The sequence below is a fragment of the Euprymna scolopes genome, chromosome 11, assembly GCF_053919585.1.
Source record: "Euprymna scolopes isolate OS-2025 chromosome 11, ASM5391958v1, whole genome shotgun sequence".
In the NCBI taxonomy this organism is placed as follows: domain Eukaryota; kingdom Metazoa; phylum Mollusca; class Cephalopoda; order Sepiida; family Sepiolidae; genus Euprymna; species Euprymna scolopes.
In genome coordinates this window covers 149,039,794-149,052,725 of record NC_136492.1, presented here as the reverse complement: position 1 = coordinate 149,052,725, position 12,932 = coordinate 149,039,794, and the positions used below count along the sequence as shown (strand labels likewise).

The following is a 12,932-nucleotide window of genomic DNA, read 5'->3' as shown; positions in this document are numbered from 1 at the left end:
TTTTGCTTTTTGTTGTGGTAGGATCCACCTAATTAGCATATGTGGAGTGTCAACCATATAAATATGGAGAGACCCAACGAGAGACTCAGAGAGACGATCAGATCGAGAATTAATGACTACCCAGCCGGCACCTTCTCTAGGGAGATATCCCCATGACTATACCAATAGACTATGTAAATATTGTATATATTTTCTTGCTCTCAGTATATCTGTTCTATTTTACTTTCGTGTTGTAGTTATTCATTTTCATTTGTTCAGTCGAGTTTCAGCACTTTTACAATTCAATGCTTCTCTGGATTGATACCGCCATTTTGTTTGGAACAACATTTCTATTCTGGAACGAGAATGGCTTAAAACTCAAAAGTTATATTTTGTTTTTATTTCTCTTCTAATACATTTTTTTTTTGCTATCAAACACATCCATTTCAATACATTCCTTTTGCTATCGAAATATTCAATCTCAATAACAACACTTGCAATACCTCGCACTTCAATCAGGTCATGCGGTGCTTTCCGGGAATCCAATGTTTAACACCTACGATTATTCGTATTATATTGATTTTCTTCGTTTTCCATCAGAAAATAGATTTTTTTTTATTATTATAGAATAGATGTCTACAACATCTTAATCGCGTCAATTTATCATTCAAATTCACAACATGTCGGTCTACCGATTGCTATTATAAGGGTAAATCGGAAGGGAAGTATATATCGAAAGGGTAGTATATATGTAGGTAATAAAAAAACTACTTTTAATTATTATTTACCATTTTATCGTATTCCTTTGTTCTTATTTGATGTCTAAGTCTCATTAAGCCAGTTTTTATATATTTACATTTTGTATAATTCTAGCCATTCTCCTCTTCTGGTGAGAAACATTTAGCTTCGAAATACTATGGCCTAAAGAGTTTTTTTTTTCTTAATTTTTCCTTTAACTTTTCCTAATTGTTCTGATGTATAATAAAATTATATGTAACTTTTATTCCTCATCTTTCAATTAATATTATTGTTTGCTTTGCTTATCTTGATAAGTCTTGCCCTGTTAAACATTTATGCTTTGATAATTGTAATATATATATATATATATATATATATATATATGAAGATAAAATATACAGTATATGATAAAGTGAAATGCCGTATAGACAAGGGTCATGCAAAGATAACAGAAAAATAAATTTTAACACAAGAAAAATCATAAAAAATGAGAGATTTACCGGTTACGTTCGAATCAAAGGCAAAATGCCTTTTCTAGTCGGAATTTATAAAATAAAATGTGCCTCATGTCCGATGTTTGATATCAGCGATTGGTGAAACTGACAGAAATCTAAAATGCTGCATTTACGAACATAAACGGAACTCAAAACACAAAAATCCTACACATACACTAGTCATATACGGGAACAATTTTGAATTTAGTAACTGCTCCCCTCTCAAAACTGAATCGTCTCTCACATGCCACAAATTGATCAAAACTGTTGTAATCGTTCTCTCCTCACCATCTAATGTAAATCTTAGGCTCGGATTTTATTCCTTCATTAAACATCTGTCAAAAGTTGCACTCAAACAATGCAATATATTTCACCATCGTGTAACAAACTCCCATCATGGATGAAATACCATTTACTTTGAATACATTTTATCAATGTTTTTATTTGTTATTTCCCTTTGTTTTTTCTCTCTCTATGGCTAAATGGAATATCAAATTTCTCATTAAAAAAAAGAATGCGCTAACCTATAGAAAACAGAACAACAGAACCGGAAACAGATGTCAGTCAAACCTTGTTAGAATGAAGCCACGCCATTAGTTGATGAAATCATAAACTTGTGGATGATAATAACGATGAATCTGCTTGGTTAGCTAAACTAAACCTCACGTTTTTCCTGTTTTCAATTTTTAAAAATATTTTATTGTTTAATGGGTTCAACACACAAAAGAGAAATTGTATGGATTTAAGATTAAGAAATCCCTAGAAATTGACCGCATTTTATTTTTCAACACAAAATTATCACATTTTACAAAAAAAAAACAACATCCAGTTTTGTTTTATTTTTTCACATTTCTCACATTCAATTCTCTACAATGAAAGGATAATCAGTTGAGCAAAACCTGGGTATCTCCAGTTAGGGCAGTAATGTATCATATTTAAATAAAATAATGAATTTATATATGTATATCTATAATATAAAGCTGTGTGTGTGTGTGTGTGTGTGTCTATCTGGTCACGAATAGGCTTCTATATGGTTGACTATTTTAAAAAAACTAATTACAAATAATGATAGATGTATCGAGACACAGGAATGGGTATGTTTGCTCTGGCAGAACGGTGGTTCATTACAATTGTGGGGTCTGCGTTCGCGCTTGGTCCACAAAGTATGGAAATAAAAAATTAAAAAAACAAAAAACAAAAACGTTTACAAGTGTTTATGATATAGATGTACATAATAATACTTTGATAAGTATGTTTTAATTTAAATAGGGATGATGTAATAAAATTGTGGGGTCTGCGTTCGCGCCTGGCCTCCATAGAATGGAGATAGGCACAAACTTTAATAAAGACTTTTCATATCTATCTGCGTAAGTATACTTTGATAATTATGTTTCAGTTTGAAGAAATATGGTATAATAAAATTATGGGGTGTTCGTTCGCACCTGACCTCCACAGAATGGAAATATGTCACAAAGTTTAACAAGGTTTTTTAATATAGATCCACGGAATATTGTGATAAGTGTTTTAGTGTGAACAGGTATGGTATAATAAATTATGGGGTTTATCTATTTAATTTTTACTTTCATCATATTTTGCTTTGGTTTTGATACTCCCAAATTCGAAGCTATCTCTTTACAATCCTTCCTTTTCATAACTTATTATACTTTCATAAATCAGAGTCCATTTTCTGTAGGCTTGTTTTGAATCCAGTTAATGACGGGTACTTTTGCTAATATATATATATATATATATATATATATATGTAACACAGTTTATTACCTTATGAAATAATCAAGAACTGGCTTTGTATTTAAATTCTCAAGAGCTGCTCACATTTGCAAAAATGTAAAAAAAAAAATAGCAAGAAAAGTGAAAATAAGTCATCACTTTTTGTGTTCACAAAATTCCCAGAAAGTATTTTAAATGCGCAAACATATAAGTTTTTCTCATAATTCACGATAGCATGGACGGAAACCAACATTGAAAATACCACAAGATGCATTGAACCATGAGAATACCTGGTACACTTATGAAATTTCATATAGATTTATCCACAAAAAATGATTATTTAATCATCCAAAAAACTTAACTTATTAATGATGGTAATATTTAAACAAATATATAAAATACATTTTTAAATAAATATATAAAATATACTTATTTAAATAAATATATAAAATATACTTATTTAAATAAATATATAAAATACATTTTTAAATAAATATATAAAATATACTTATTTAAATAAATATATAAAATACATTTTTAAATAAATATATAAAATATACTTATTTAAATAAATATATAAAATACATTTTTAAATAAATATATAAAATATACTTATTTAAATAAATATATAAAATACATTTTTATATAAATATATAAAATATACTTATTTAAATAAATATATAAAATACATTTTTAAATAGATATATAAAATATACTTATTTAAATAAATATATAAAATACATTTTTAAATAGATATATAAAATATACTTATTTAAACAAATATATAAAATACATTTTTAAATAAATATATAAAATACATTTTTAAATAAATATATAAAATATACTTATTTAAATAAATATATAAAATACATTTTTAAATAGATATATAAAATATACTTATTTAAATAAATATATAAAATATACTTATTTAAATAAATATATAAAATACATTTTTAAATAAATATATAAAATATACTTATTTAAATAAATATATAAAATATACTTATTTAAATAAATATATAAAATACATTTTTAAATAAATATATAAAATATACTTATTTAAATAAATATATAAAATATACTTATTTAAATAAATATATAAAATACATTTTTAAATAAATATATAAAATATACTTATTTAAATAAATATATAAAATACATTTTTAAATAAATATATAAAATATACTTATTTAAATAAATATATAAAATATACTTATTTAAATAAATATATAAAATACATTTTTAAATAAATATATAAAATATACTTATTTAAATAAATATATAAAATACATTTTTAAATAGATATATAAAATATACTTATTTAAATAAATATATAAAATACATTTTAAAATAAATATATAAAATATACTTATTTAAATAAATATATAAAATACATTTTAAAATAGATATATAAAATATACTTATTTAAATAGATATATAAAATATACTTATTTAAATAAATATATAAAATACATTTTTAAACAAATATATAAAATACATTTTTAAATAAATATATAAAATATACTTATTTAAACAAATATATAAAATACATTTTTAAATAAATATATAAAATACATTTTTAAATAAATATATAAAATATACTTATTTAAATAAATATATAAAATACATTTTTAAACAAATATATAAAATACATTTTTAAATAAATATATAAAATATACTTATTTAAATAGATATATAAAATATACTTATTTAAATACATATATACAATACATTTTTAAACAAATATATAAAATACATTTTTAAACAAATATATAAAATACATTTTTAAATAGATATATAAAATATACTTATTTAAACAAATATATAAAATACATTTTTAAATAAATATATAAAATATACTTATTTAAATAAATATATAAAATATACTTATTTAAATAAATATATAAAATACATTTTTAAATAGATATATAAAATATACTTATTTAAATATATAAAATACATTTTTAAATAGATATATAAAATATACTTATTTAAACAAATATATAAAATACATTTTTAAATAAATATATAAAATACATTTTTAAATAAATATATAAAATATACTTATTTAAACAAATATATAAAATAGATTTTTAAATAAATATATAAAATATACTTATTTAAACAAATATATAAAATACATTTTTAAATAAATATATAAAATATACTTATTTAAATAAATATATAAAATACATTTTTAAATAAATATATAAAATATACTTATTTAAATAAATATATAAAATACATTTTTAAATAGATATATAAAATATACTTATTTAAATAAATATATTAAATACATTTTTAAATAAATATATAAAATATACTTATTTAAACAAATATATAAAATACATTTTTAAATAAATATATAAAATACATTTTTAAATAAATATATAAAATACATTTTTAAATAAATATATAAAATACATTTTTAAACAAATATATAAAATACATTTTTAAATAAATATATAAAATATACTTATTTAAACAAATATATAAAATACATTTTTAAATAAATATATAAAATACATTTTTAAATAAATATATAAAATATACTTATTTAAATAAATATATAAAATACATTTTTAAACAAATATATAAAATACATTTTTAAATAAATATATAAAATATACTTATTTAAATAGATATATAAAATATACTTATTTAAATACATATATACAATACATTTTTAAACAAATATATAAAATACATTTTTAAACAAATATATAAAATACATTTTTAAATAGATATATAAAATATACTTATTTAAACAAATATATAAAATACATTTTTAAATAAATATATAAAATATACTTATTTAAATAAATATATAAAATATACTTATTTAAATAAATATATAAAATACATTTTTAAATAGATATATAAAATATACTTATTTAAATATATAAAATACATTTTTAAATAGATATATAAAATATACTTATTTAAACAAATATATAAAATACATTTTTAAATAAATATATAAAATACATTTTTAAATAAATATATAAAATATACTTATTTAAACAAATATATAAAATAGATTTTTAAATAAATATATAAAATATACTTATTTAAACAAATATATAAAATACATTTTTAAATAAATATATAAAATATACTTATTTAAATAAATATATAAAATACATTTTTAAATAAATATATAAAATATACTTATTTAAATAAATATATAAAATACATTTTTAAATAGATATATAAAATATACTTATTTAAATAAATATATTAAATACATTTTTAAATAAATATATAAAATATACTTATTTAAACAAATATATAAAATACATTTTTAAATAAATATATAAAATACATTTTTAAATAAATATATAAAATACATTTTTAAATAAATATATAAAATACATTTTTAAACAAATATATAAAATACATTTTTAAATAAATATATAAAATATACTTATTTAAATAAATATATAAAATATACTTATTTAAATAAATATATAAAATATACTTATTTAAATAAATATATAAAATACGTTTTTAAATAAATATATAAAATATACTTATTTAAATAAATATATAAAATACATTTTTAAACAAATATATAAAATACATTTTTAAATAAATATATAAAATATAATTATTTAAATAAATATATAAAATATACTTATTTAAATAAATATATAAAATATACTTATTTAAATAAATATATAAAATACATTTTTAAATAAATATATAAAATATACTTATTTAAATAAATATATAAAATACATTTTTAAATAGATATATAAAATATACTTATTTAAACAAATATATAAAATACATTTTTAAATAAATATATAAAATACATTTTTAAATAAATATATAAAATATACTTATTTAAACAAATATATAAAATACATATTTAAATAAATATATAAAATATACTTATTTAAACAAATATATAAAATACATTTTTAAATAAATATATAAAATATACTTATTTAAACAAATATATAAAATACATTTTTAAATAAATATATAAAGTATACTTATTTAAATAAATATATAAAATACATTTTTAAATAAATATATAAAATATACTTATTTAAATAAATATATAAAATACATTTTTAAATAGATATATAAAATATACTTATTTAAATAAATATATTAAATACATTTTTAAATAAATATATAAAATATACTTATTTAAACAAATATATAAAATACATTTTTAAATAAATATATAAAATACATTTTTAAATAAATATATAAAATACATTTTTAAATAAATATATAAAATACATTTTTAAACAAATATATAAAATACATTTTTAAATAAATATATAAAATATACTTATTTAAATAAATATATAAAATATACTTATTTAAATAAATATATAAAATATACTTATTTAAATAAATATATAACATACGTTTTTAAATAAATATATAAAATATACTTATTTAAATAAATATATAAAATACATTTTTAAATAAATATATAAAATACATTTTTAAATACATATATAAAATACATTTTTAAATAAATATATAAAATATACTTATTTAAATAAATATATAAAATATACTTATTTAAATAAATATATAAAATATACTTATTTAAATAAATATATAAAATACATTTTTAAACAAATATATAAAATATACTTATTTAAATAAATATATAAAATATACTTATTTAAATAAATAAGTAGTAAAAAATAAAACTGCAAATACGAAATTTATACCGAATTAGTTCATTACTGGCAGCATGACAATCCGTTATATTTTTCTATACTTGTTCAGTTGGATTATTTTATTTATCATTGGTCTTATTATTGTTTCCATGTTTTTAAATACTGTCAAATATTTAATGAATTGCATGAATTCCATTCATCAGGCTACAGTTTACCCCTCTCCACCGAGATAATATTACAGACTATGATATACTAACATAATCGATATAAATAAAAGAGTTGATGTACGTAGGTATTTGTATATTTTTGAAGCAAGTCATTATTTAGACACGTCTGATTAAATGTATGTATGCATGTATGTATGTATGTCAGGTCATGTCATATGCTACTGGTACCATGTAACCCAGTACTACCTGCCTCATAGTCGGGTCACCAGCGATTAAACTGGTTCTCCCACCAGACTTGTTTGGTGAGGAGGGCGGCTAGTTTCCTTGAAGGATTAAAAACAAGACCTTTCAAAACGCGAATGAACACTTTTTTCGAGGTCAACGGCCAACTATCACCGTGTGTGTATGTGTGTGCTGGGGTGGAGAGGGCTCCCGTAAGCCGTGGTGAAGGCAACCTTTCTAGGAGAAGCAAATCTCTGATTTAAAAAACCATAAAGCGGGAGATCAGTACCCGCATTAAGCTGGTCTGCAGTTTAACTTGTTGCTGGCTATCTTGCTCTTGCTTGTTGCTGGAGCTCAACATTTTTAACCAAGAGAGAGAATTAGCTGTCGTACAAAGCTAAGACTCTGTAACATCTGTGTATAGATACTCCCTCAGGCATTTGTCTATAAAAACGGTCCTGTGGCGATGGAAGTCATTTTTGGGCTCATGGACTTTAAGTGTCTGAGGAAGTGGCACTTGTCTGACAAGACGTTGCAATCATTATGTATGTATGTATGTATGTATGTATGTATATATGTAGTGTGTCTGTGTGTAGGTATTTAACCGATAAACTCTTAAACTACTGGTCACATAACACTGAAATTAACAGGAAATATTAATCATGCACCAAGGATGGTTTATAACGAGTAAAATCTACTAGTCTCTCGTTCCTGGACAGGGTGCAAAAGAGAGTCACCAACCTAATAGGTCCCGAACTGTCATCTAAACTTCAGCCCCTGTCCCACCGACGAAATGTTGCATCCCTCTGCCTGTTTTACAAGTATTTTAATGGTGGATGCTCTGACGAACTGCAAGTCCCTTTGTACCCCCTCGATGAAAATACCCCTGACAAACCCGACAAGCAGCAAAGTCCCACCCCTACACAGTTGAGATCCCTAGATGTAAGAAAGCCTTTTACTCTAATAGCTTCTTCCGGTTTCTTACTTCCCCAACCGTACTGACATGCAGAAGTTCAAGTGTAATGTGAATAGATATCTTGCTGCTAACCTCCCTACATAGTACCCCTGCAACTTAGGTCCCTGATAGTAGCCCCCTACATTAAAGTGGCAATGTGCCTTGTTTGGGTGAAAATTTAATTTTAAAAAAAGAACAAAAAAAAAAGGGAATTAAAAAAAATAATAACTGGGAAGATTTTAAAAAGAAAGAAAAAATATGCATAAATTGATTATGGAAAGTAGAAAGAAACAAAAAATAAAACGTCTCATTACGAAAATAGAGTAAAGGATTTTTTGCAAAGTCATTAAAATTACGGAGGCTGTCTTACTATTGGCTTCCTCACTTATCTTAAACTTTTGAAATTGTTTTCTGCTGCAGTTTATTATTCACTAACGTTTGTGTAATGGGCTGACAATAAAATGCATGATACACCATAAAAGAACATGGAGACATAATGAGGAGGAAAAGGACAAAAAATAATTAAACACGGGAGTAATCATTAATTGTTCATACACAAGCAATACAAGACAAAGATAATTATTTCCTTATTCTATGGAGTTTCAAAGGTTTATTTTTTTTTTCTTTAGAGGAAAACAAAAAAAAGTTTTATATAGACTAGCTATAATTTTGCTGGCTAGCACAAAAATTGAAAGCTTCAAAAGTTTGAATCAAAGTAAAGTTGGAAAGATTAAATAGAAACATAGACGAATACAAAGCAAATATTCAAATTGATGTATTTAGTCGTGTGTGTGTGTGTGTGTGTGAGGAGTTCGATCCTAACCCACGCTGATGACGACTGAGAAACACGCATGTCCATGGGTATATCTTCTATGCACGCAATAATATTAATAATAAAACAATAAATACAGAAAAATGCGTCCCAGGAAAAATAAGAGACGACTCCTTTATATACACAGATAAATAAGAAAAAGAGTGTATAGCTTCTAAAAATAAATATTGAAGCTGTTAGCAACAGCAACAACAACAACAAATCTTTATCTATAATATAAAACTGAATGTGTGTGTGTGTGTGTGTGTGTGTGTGTGTGTGTGTGTGTGTGTGTGTGTGTCTGGTCACGAATAGGCTCCTATAAGGTTGACTATTTTAAAAAACTGATTACATATAATGATAGATGTATCGAGGCACAGGAATGGGTATGTTTGATCTGGCAGAATGGTGGTTCATTAAAATTGTGGGGTCTGCGTTCGTGCGTGGTCCACAAAGTATGGAAATAAAAAATTTAAAAATTAAAAAAAAAAAAACGTTTACAAGTGTTTATGATATAGATGTACATAATACTTTGATAAGTATGTTTCAACTTAAATAGGGATGGTATAATAAAATTGTGGGGTCTGTGTTCGCGCCTGGCCTCCATAGAATGGAAATAGGCACAAACTTTAATAAAGACTTTTCATATCTATCTGCGTAAGTATACTATGATAATTATGTTTCAGGTTGAAGAAATATGGTATAATAAAATTAGGGGGTGTTCGTTCGCACCTGACCTCCATAGAATGGAAATATGTCACAAAGTTTAACAAGGTTTTTTTAATATAGATCCACAGAATATTGTGATAAGTGCTTCAGTGTGAACAGGTATGATATAATAAATTATGGGGTTTATCTATTTTATTTTTACTTTCATCATATTTTGCTTTGGTTTTGATACCCCCAAATTCGAAGCTATCTCTTTACACCCCTTCCTTTTCATAACCTATCATACTTTCATAAATCAGAGTCCATTTTCTGTAGACTGTTTTTGAACCCAGTCAACTACGGGTACTTTTGCTAGTATATATATATATATATATCGTTGTCATTTCTTTTTTATTTTGCCATGAGATACTTTTTTGAGTGGATTGCATTATCTTAATGCTAATTAGAAATATTTTTTCCTTTGTCATGTTTTGTCGTCGTAGGATTCAGCAGTGCAGCTGAACCGGACGAGAATCAAATCCTGATGTCCAGAGTCTAACACACACACACACACACACACACACACACACACACACATACATATAGTTACTAGTCTAGCCACACTGAAGAGCTGTGAAGAGCGAAACAGTCTGTCTATGGACGATTATATACATATAATTTTTATAAATTTTCTTTATGCATAATCATAACTTGGCACACGTTAGACATGGTTTAATTTTCAAAATTCTTTTTTATGATGAGATCAATAATGATCGAAACTGTCTGAGCATCGTGGAAAGATATGACTATATTTACATAAAGAAAATAAAAATGATAAATTAGCTCTCTATGATTGAGCACTATCAACGACTATTGTTGGAATTCAATGATTCTAATCTGTTGAATATTCTCAACCTGGAATATATATATATATATATATATATATATATATAGTGATGGTTGTGCTTCCAACAATAGAAAAAAAGTGTATATTCAAAAGAGTGTAGCCATAAACAATTGTAGGTTTTTCAGACTTTTATCATTTTTTTTATATTTTTAAATATTTTTATAACACGTTTCAAGCCTTCTTCAGCTTTTTTCAGATATTTTTGTATAAATTTTTTTTTCTTTAGTTACAATCGGTGTTGGCAGAGATAAAATGTTTTCCAAAAAGAAATTCCACAAACACTTAACTGAAAAAAACAAACTTTATTTAAAAATATATGAAGATAGCTGAACAAGGCTTGAAACGCATTATAAAAATATTTTAAAATCTTAAAAAATGATAAAAGTCTGAAAAACCTACAAGTGTTGATGGCTACACTCTTTTATATATATATATATATATATATATATATATATATATATATAGCCATTCACATACAGTAGTGTTTCGCTGTTTCACAGCTCATCAGTGCAGCTAGACAAGCACCTACCTCATGCCACGATCGATACCCGACCATCCAAACGATATATATATATATATATATATATATATATATATATATATATATATATATATATGCACACAAGTACACATTAATCATTATAATAGGGCGAAAAATATAATTTAATAAATATAAGTTTTCACTTACCTTTTGAGTAAGGACATATAATTCAAGGTACAAACTGATTGTTTAATATTTTTGTAATTTTCCATTATTTAGAAAATATTGCAAATATATTGTTGAAACATATTTTAAGGCCACAATCCCCCCCCCCATAAAACAAATGTTAAAATTTCAGATTAATTATAAATAAGCTTATAAAGTATAACTATTAATAGATTTATTATTAGTAATTTTCCTGTTGTGCACCAAATTAGTCAGAGTATCATTCTGAAATAAGGGACGCATTAATTGCTCTCTTACATTTTCAAGATACAATGATCTTTACAAAATACAGTCTCTTATTATGTTTTACTAAAAAAAGTTAAAGAGTTGTGAAGACGAGAGTATTGCTATTAAAACGAGTTACCTTTTGTAATCCAAAATTTATTTTTCTACATAGTCATCACCATTCTCCATAACACATCTCTTCTTCCAACTCACGTCTATGACAGGAGTTGCTTTCTTAGAGTCTAACACCGTCAATATCTGCTACAGAGAGATGAAACTTTCAGGTCATGAATGCATACGTTCAGACACCATAATAAGGCAATTTGTAATCACCTATGATCCATTTGGATGAAATAAAAAATAGGTCTTTACTTTTGGAACGTCTCTCGTCGAAATGTAGAAATGTTTGAAACAAAGTTTGAAAGCACGGAGATATGAAGATTAAGATCTAAAATATCCTCAGAAAATATTTTGTCGTGCGATTAAGATTTTTTTTTTATACCAAAATGATCCTGAAATCAAGAAATGATTTGGCTGCTTGCGATTTGCAATCGGATCCATATAGATAAACGTTAATTAAAATGTTCTCATTTTAAAAATGTCAGCATTTTAAATCTATATAACAAAAACGTTTTAGGTTTTAGCTAATGCAATTCCGTTAATAAATAAATGAAAAATAGAAAAAAAAACTGTTAGTATA

The 12,932-nt window shown here is 23.1% G+C and overlaps 2 protein-coding genes across 4 annotated transcripts in view; one reads left to right on the top strand and one right to left on the bottom strand.

Annotated features, from left to right (window-relative positions):
• The window catches only part of LOC145288109 (popeye domain-containing protein 1-B-like), a 1,451,932-nt gene that overhangs the window by 447,018 nt on the left and 991,982 nt on the right, over nt 1-12,932 (bottom strand). The gene's annotated exons all lie outside the window — the stretch shown is intronic.
• LOC145288223 (uncharacterized) overlaps nt 1-12,932 on the top strand; it is a 115,675-nt gene that overhangs the window by 34,546 nt on the left and 68,197 nt on the right. The gene's annotated exons all lie outside the window — the stretch shown is intronic.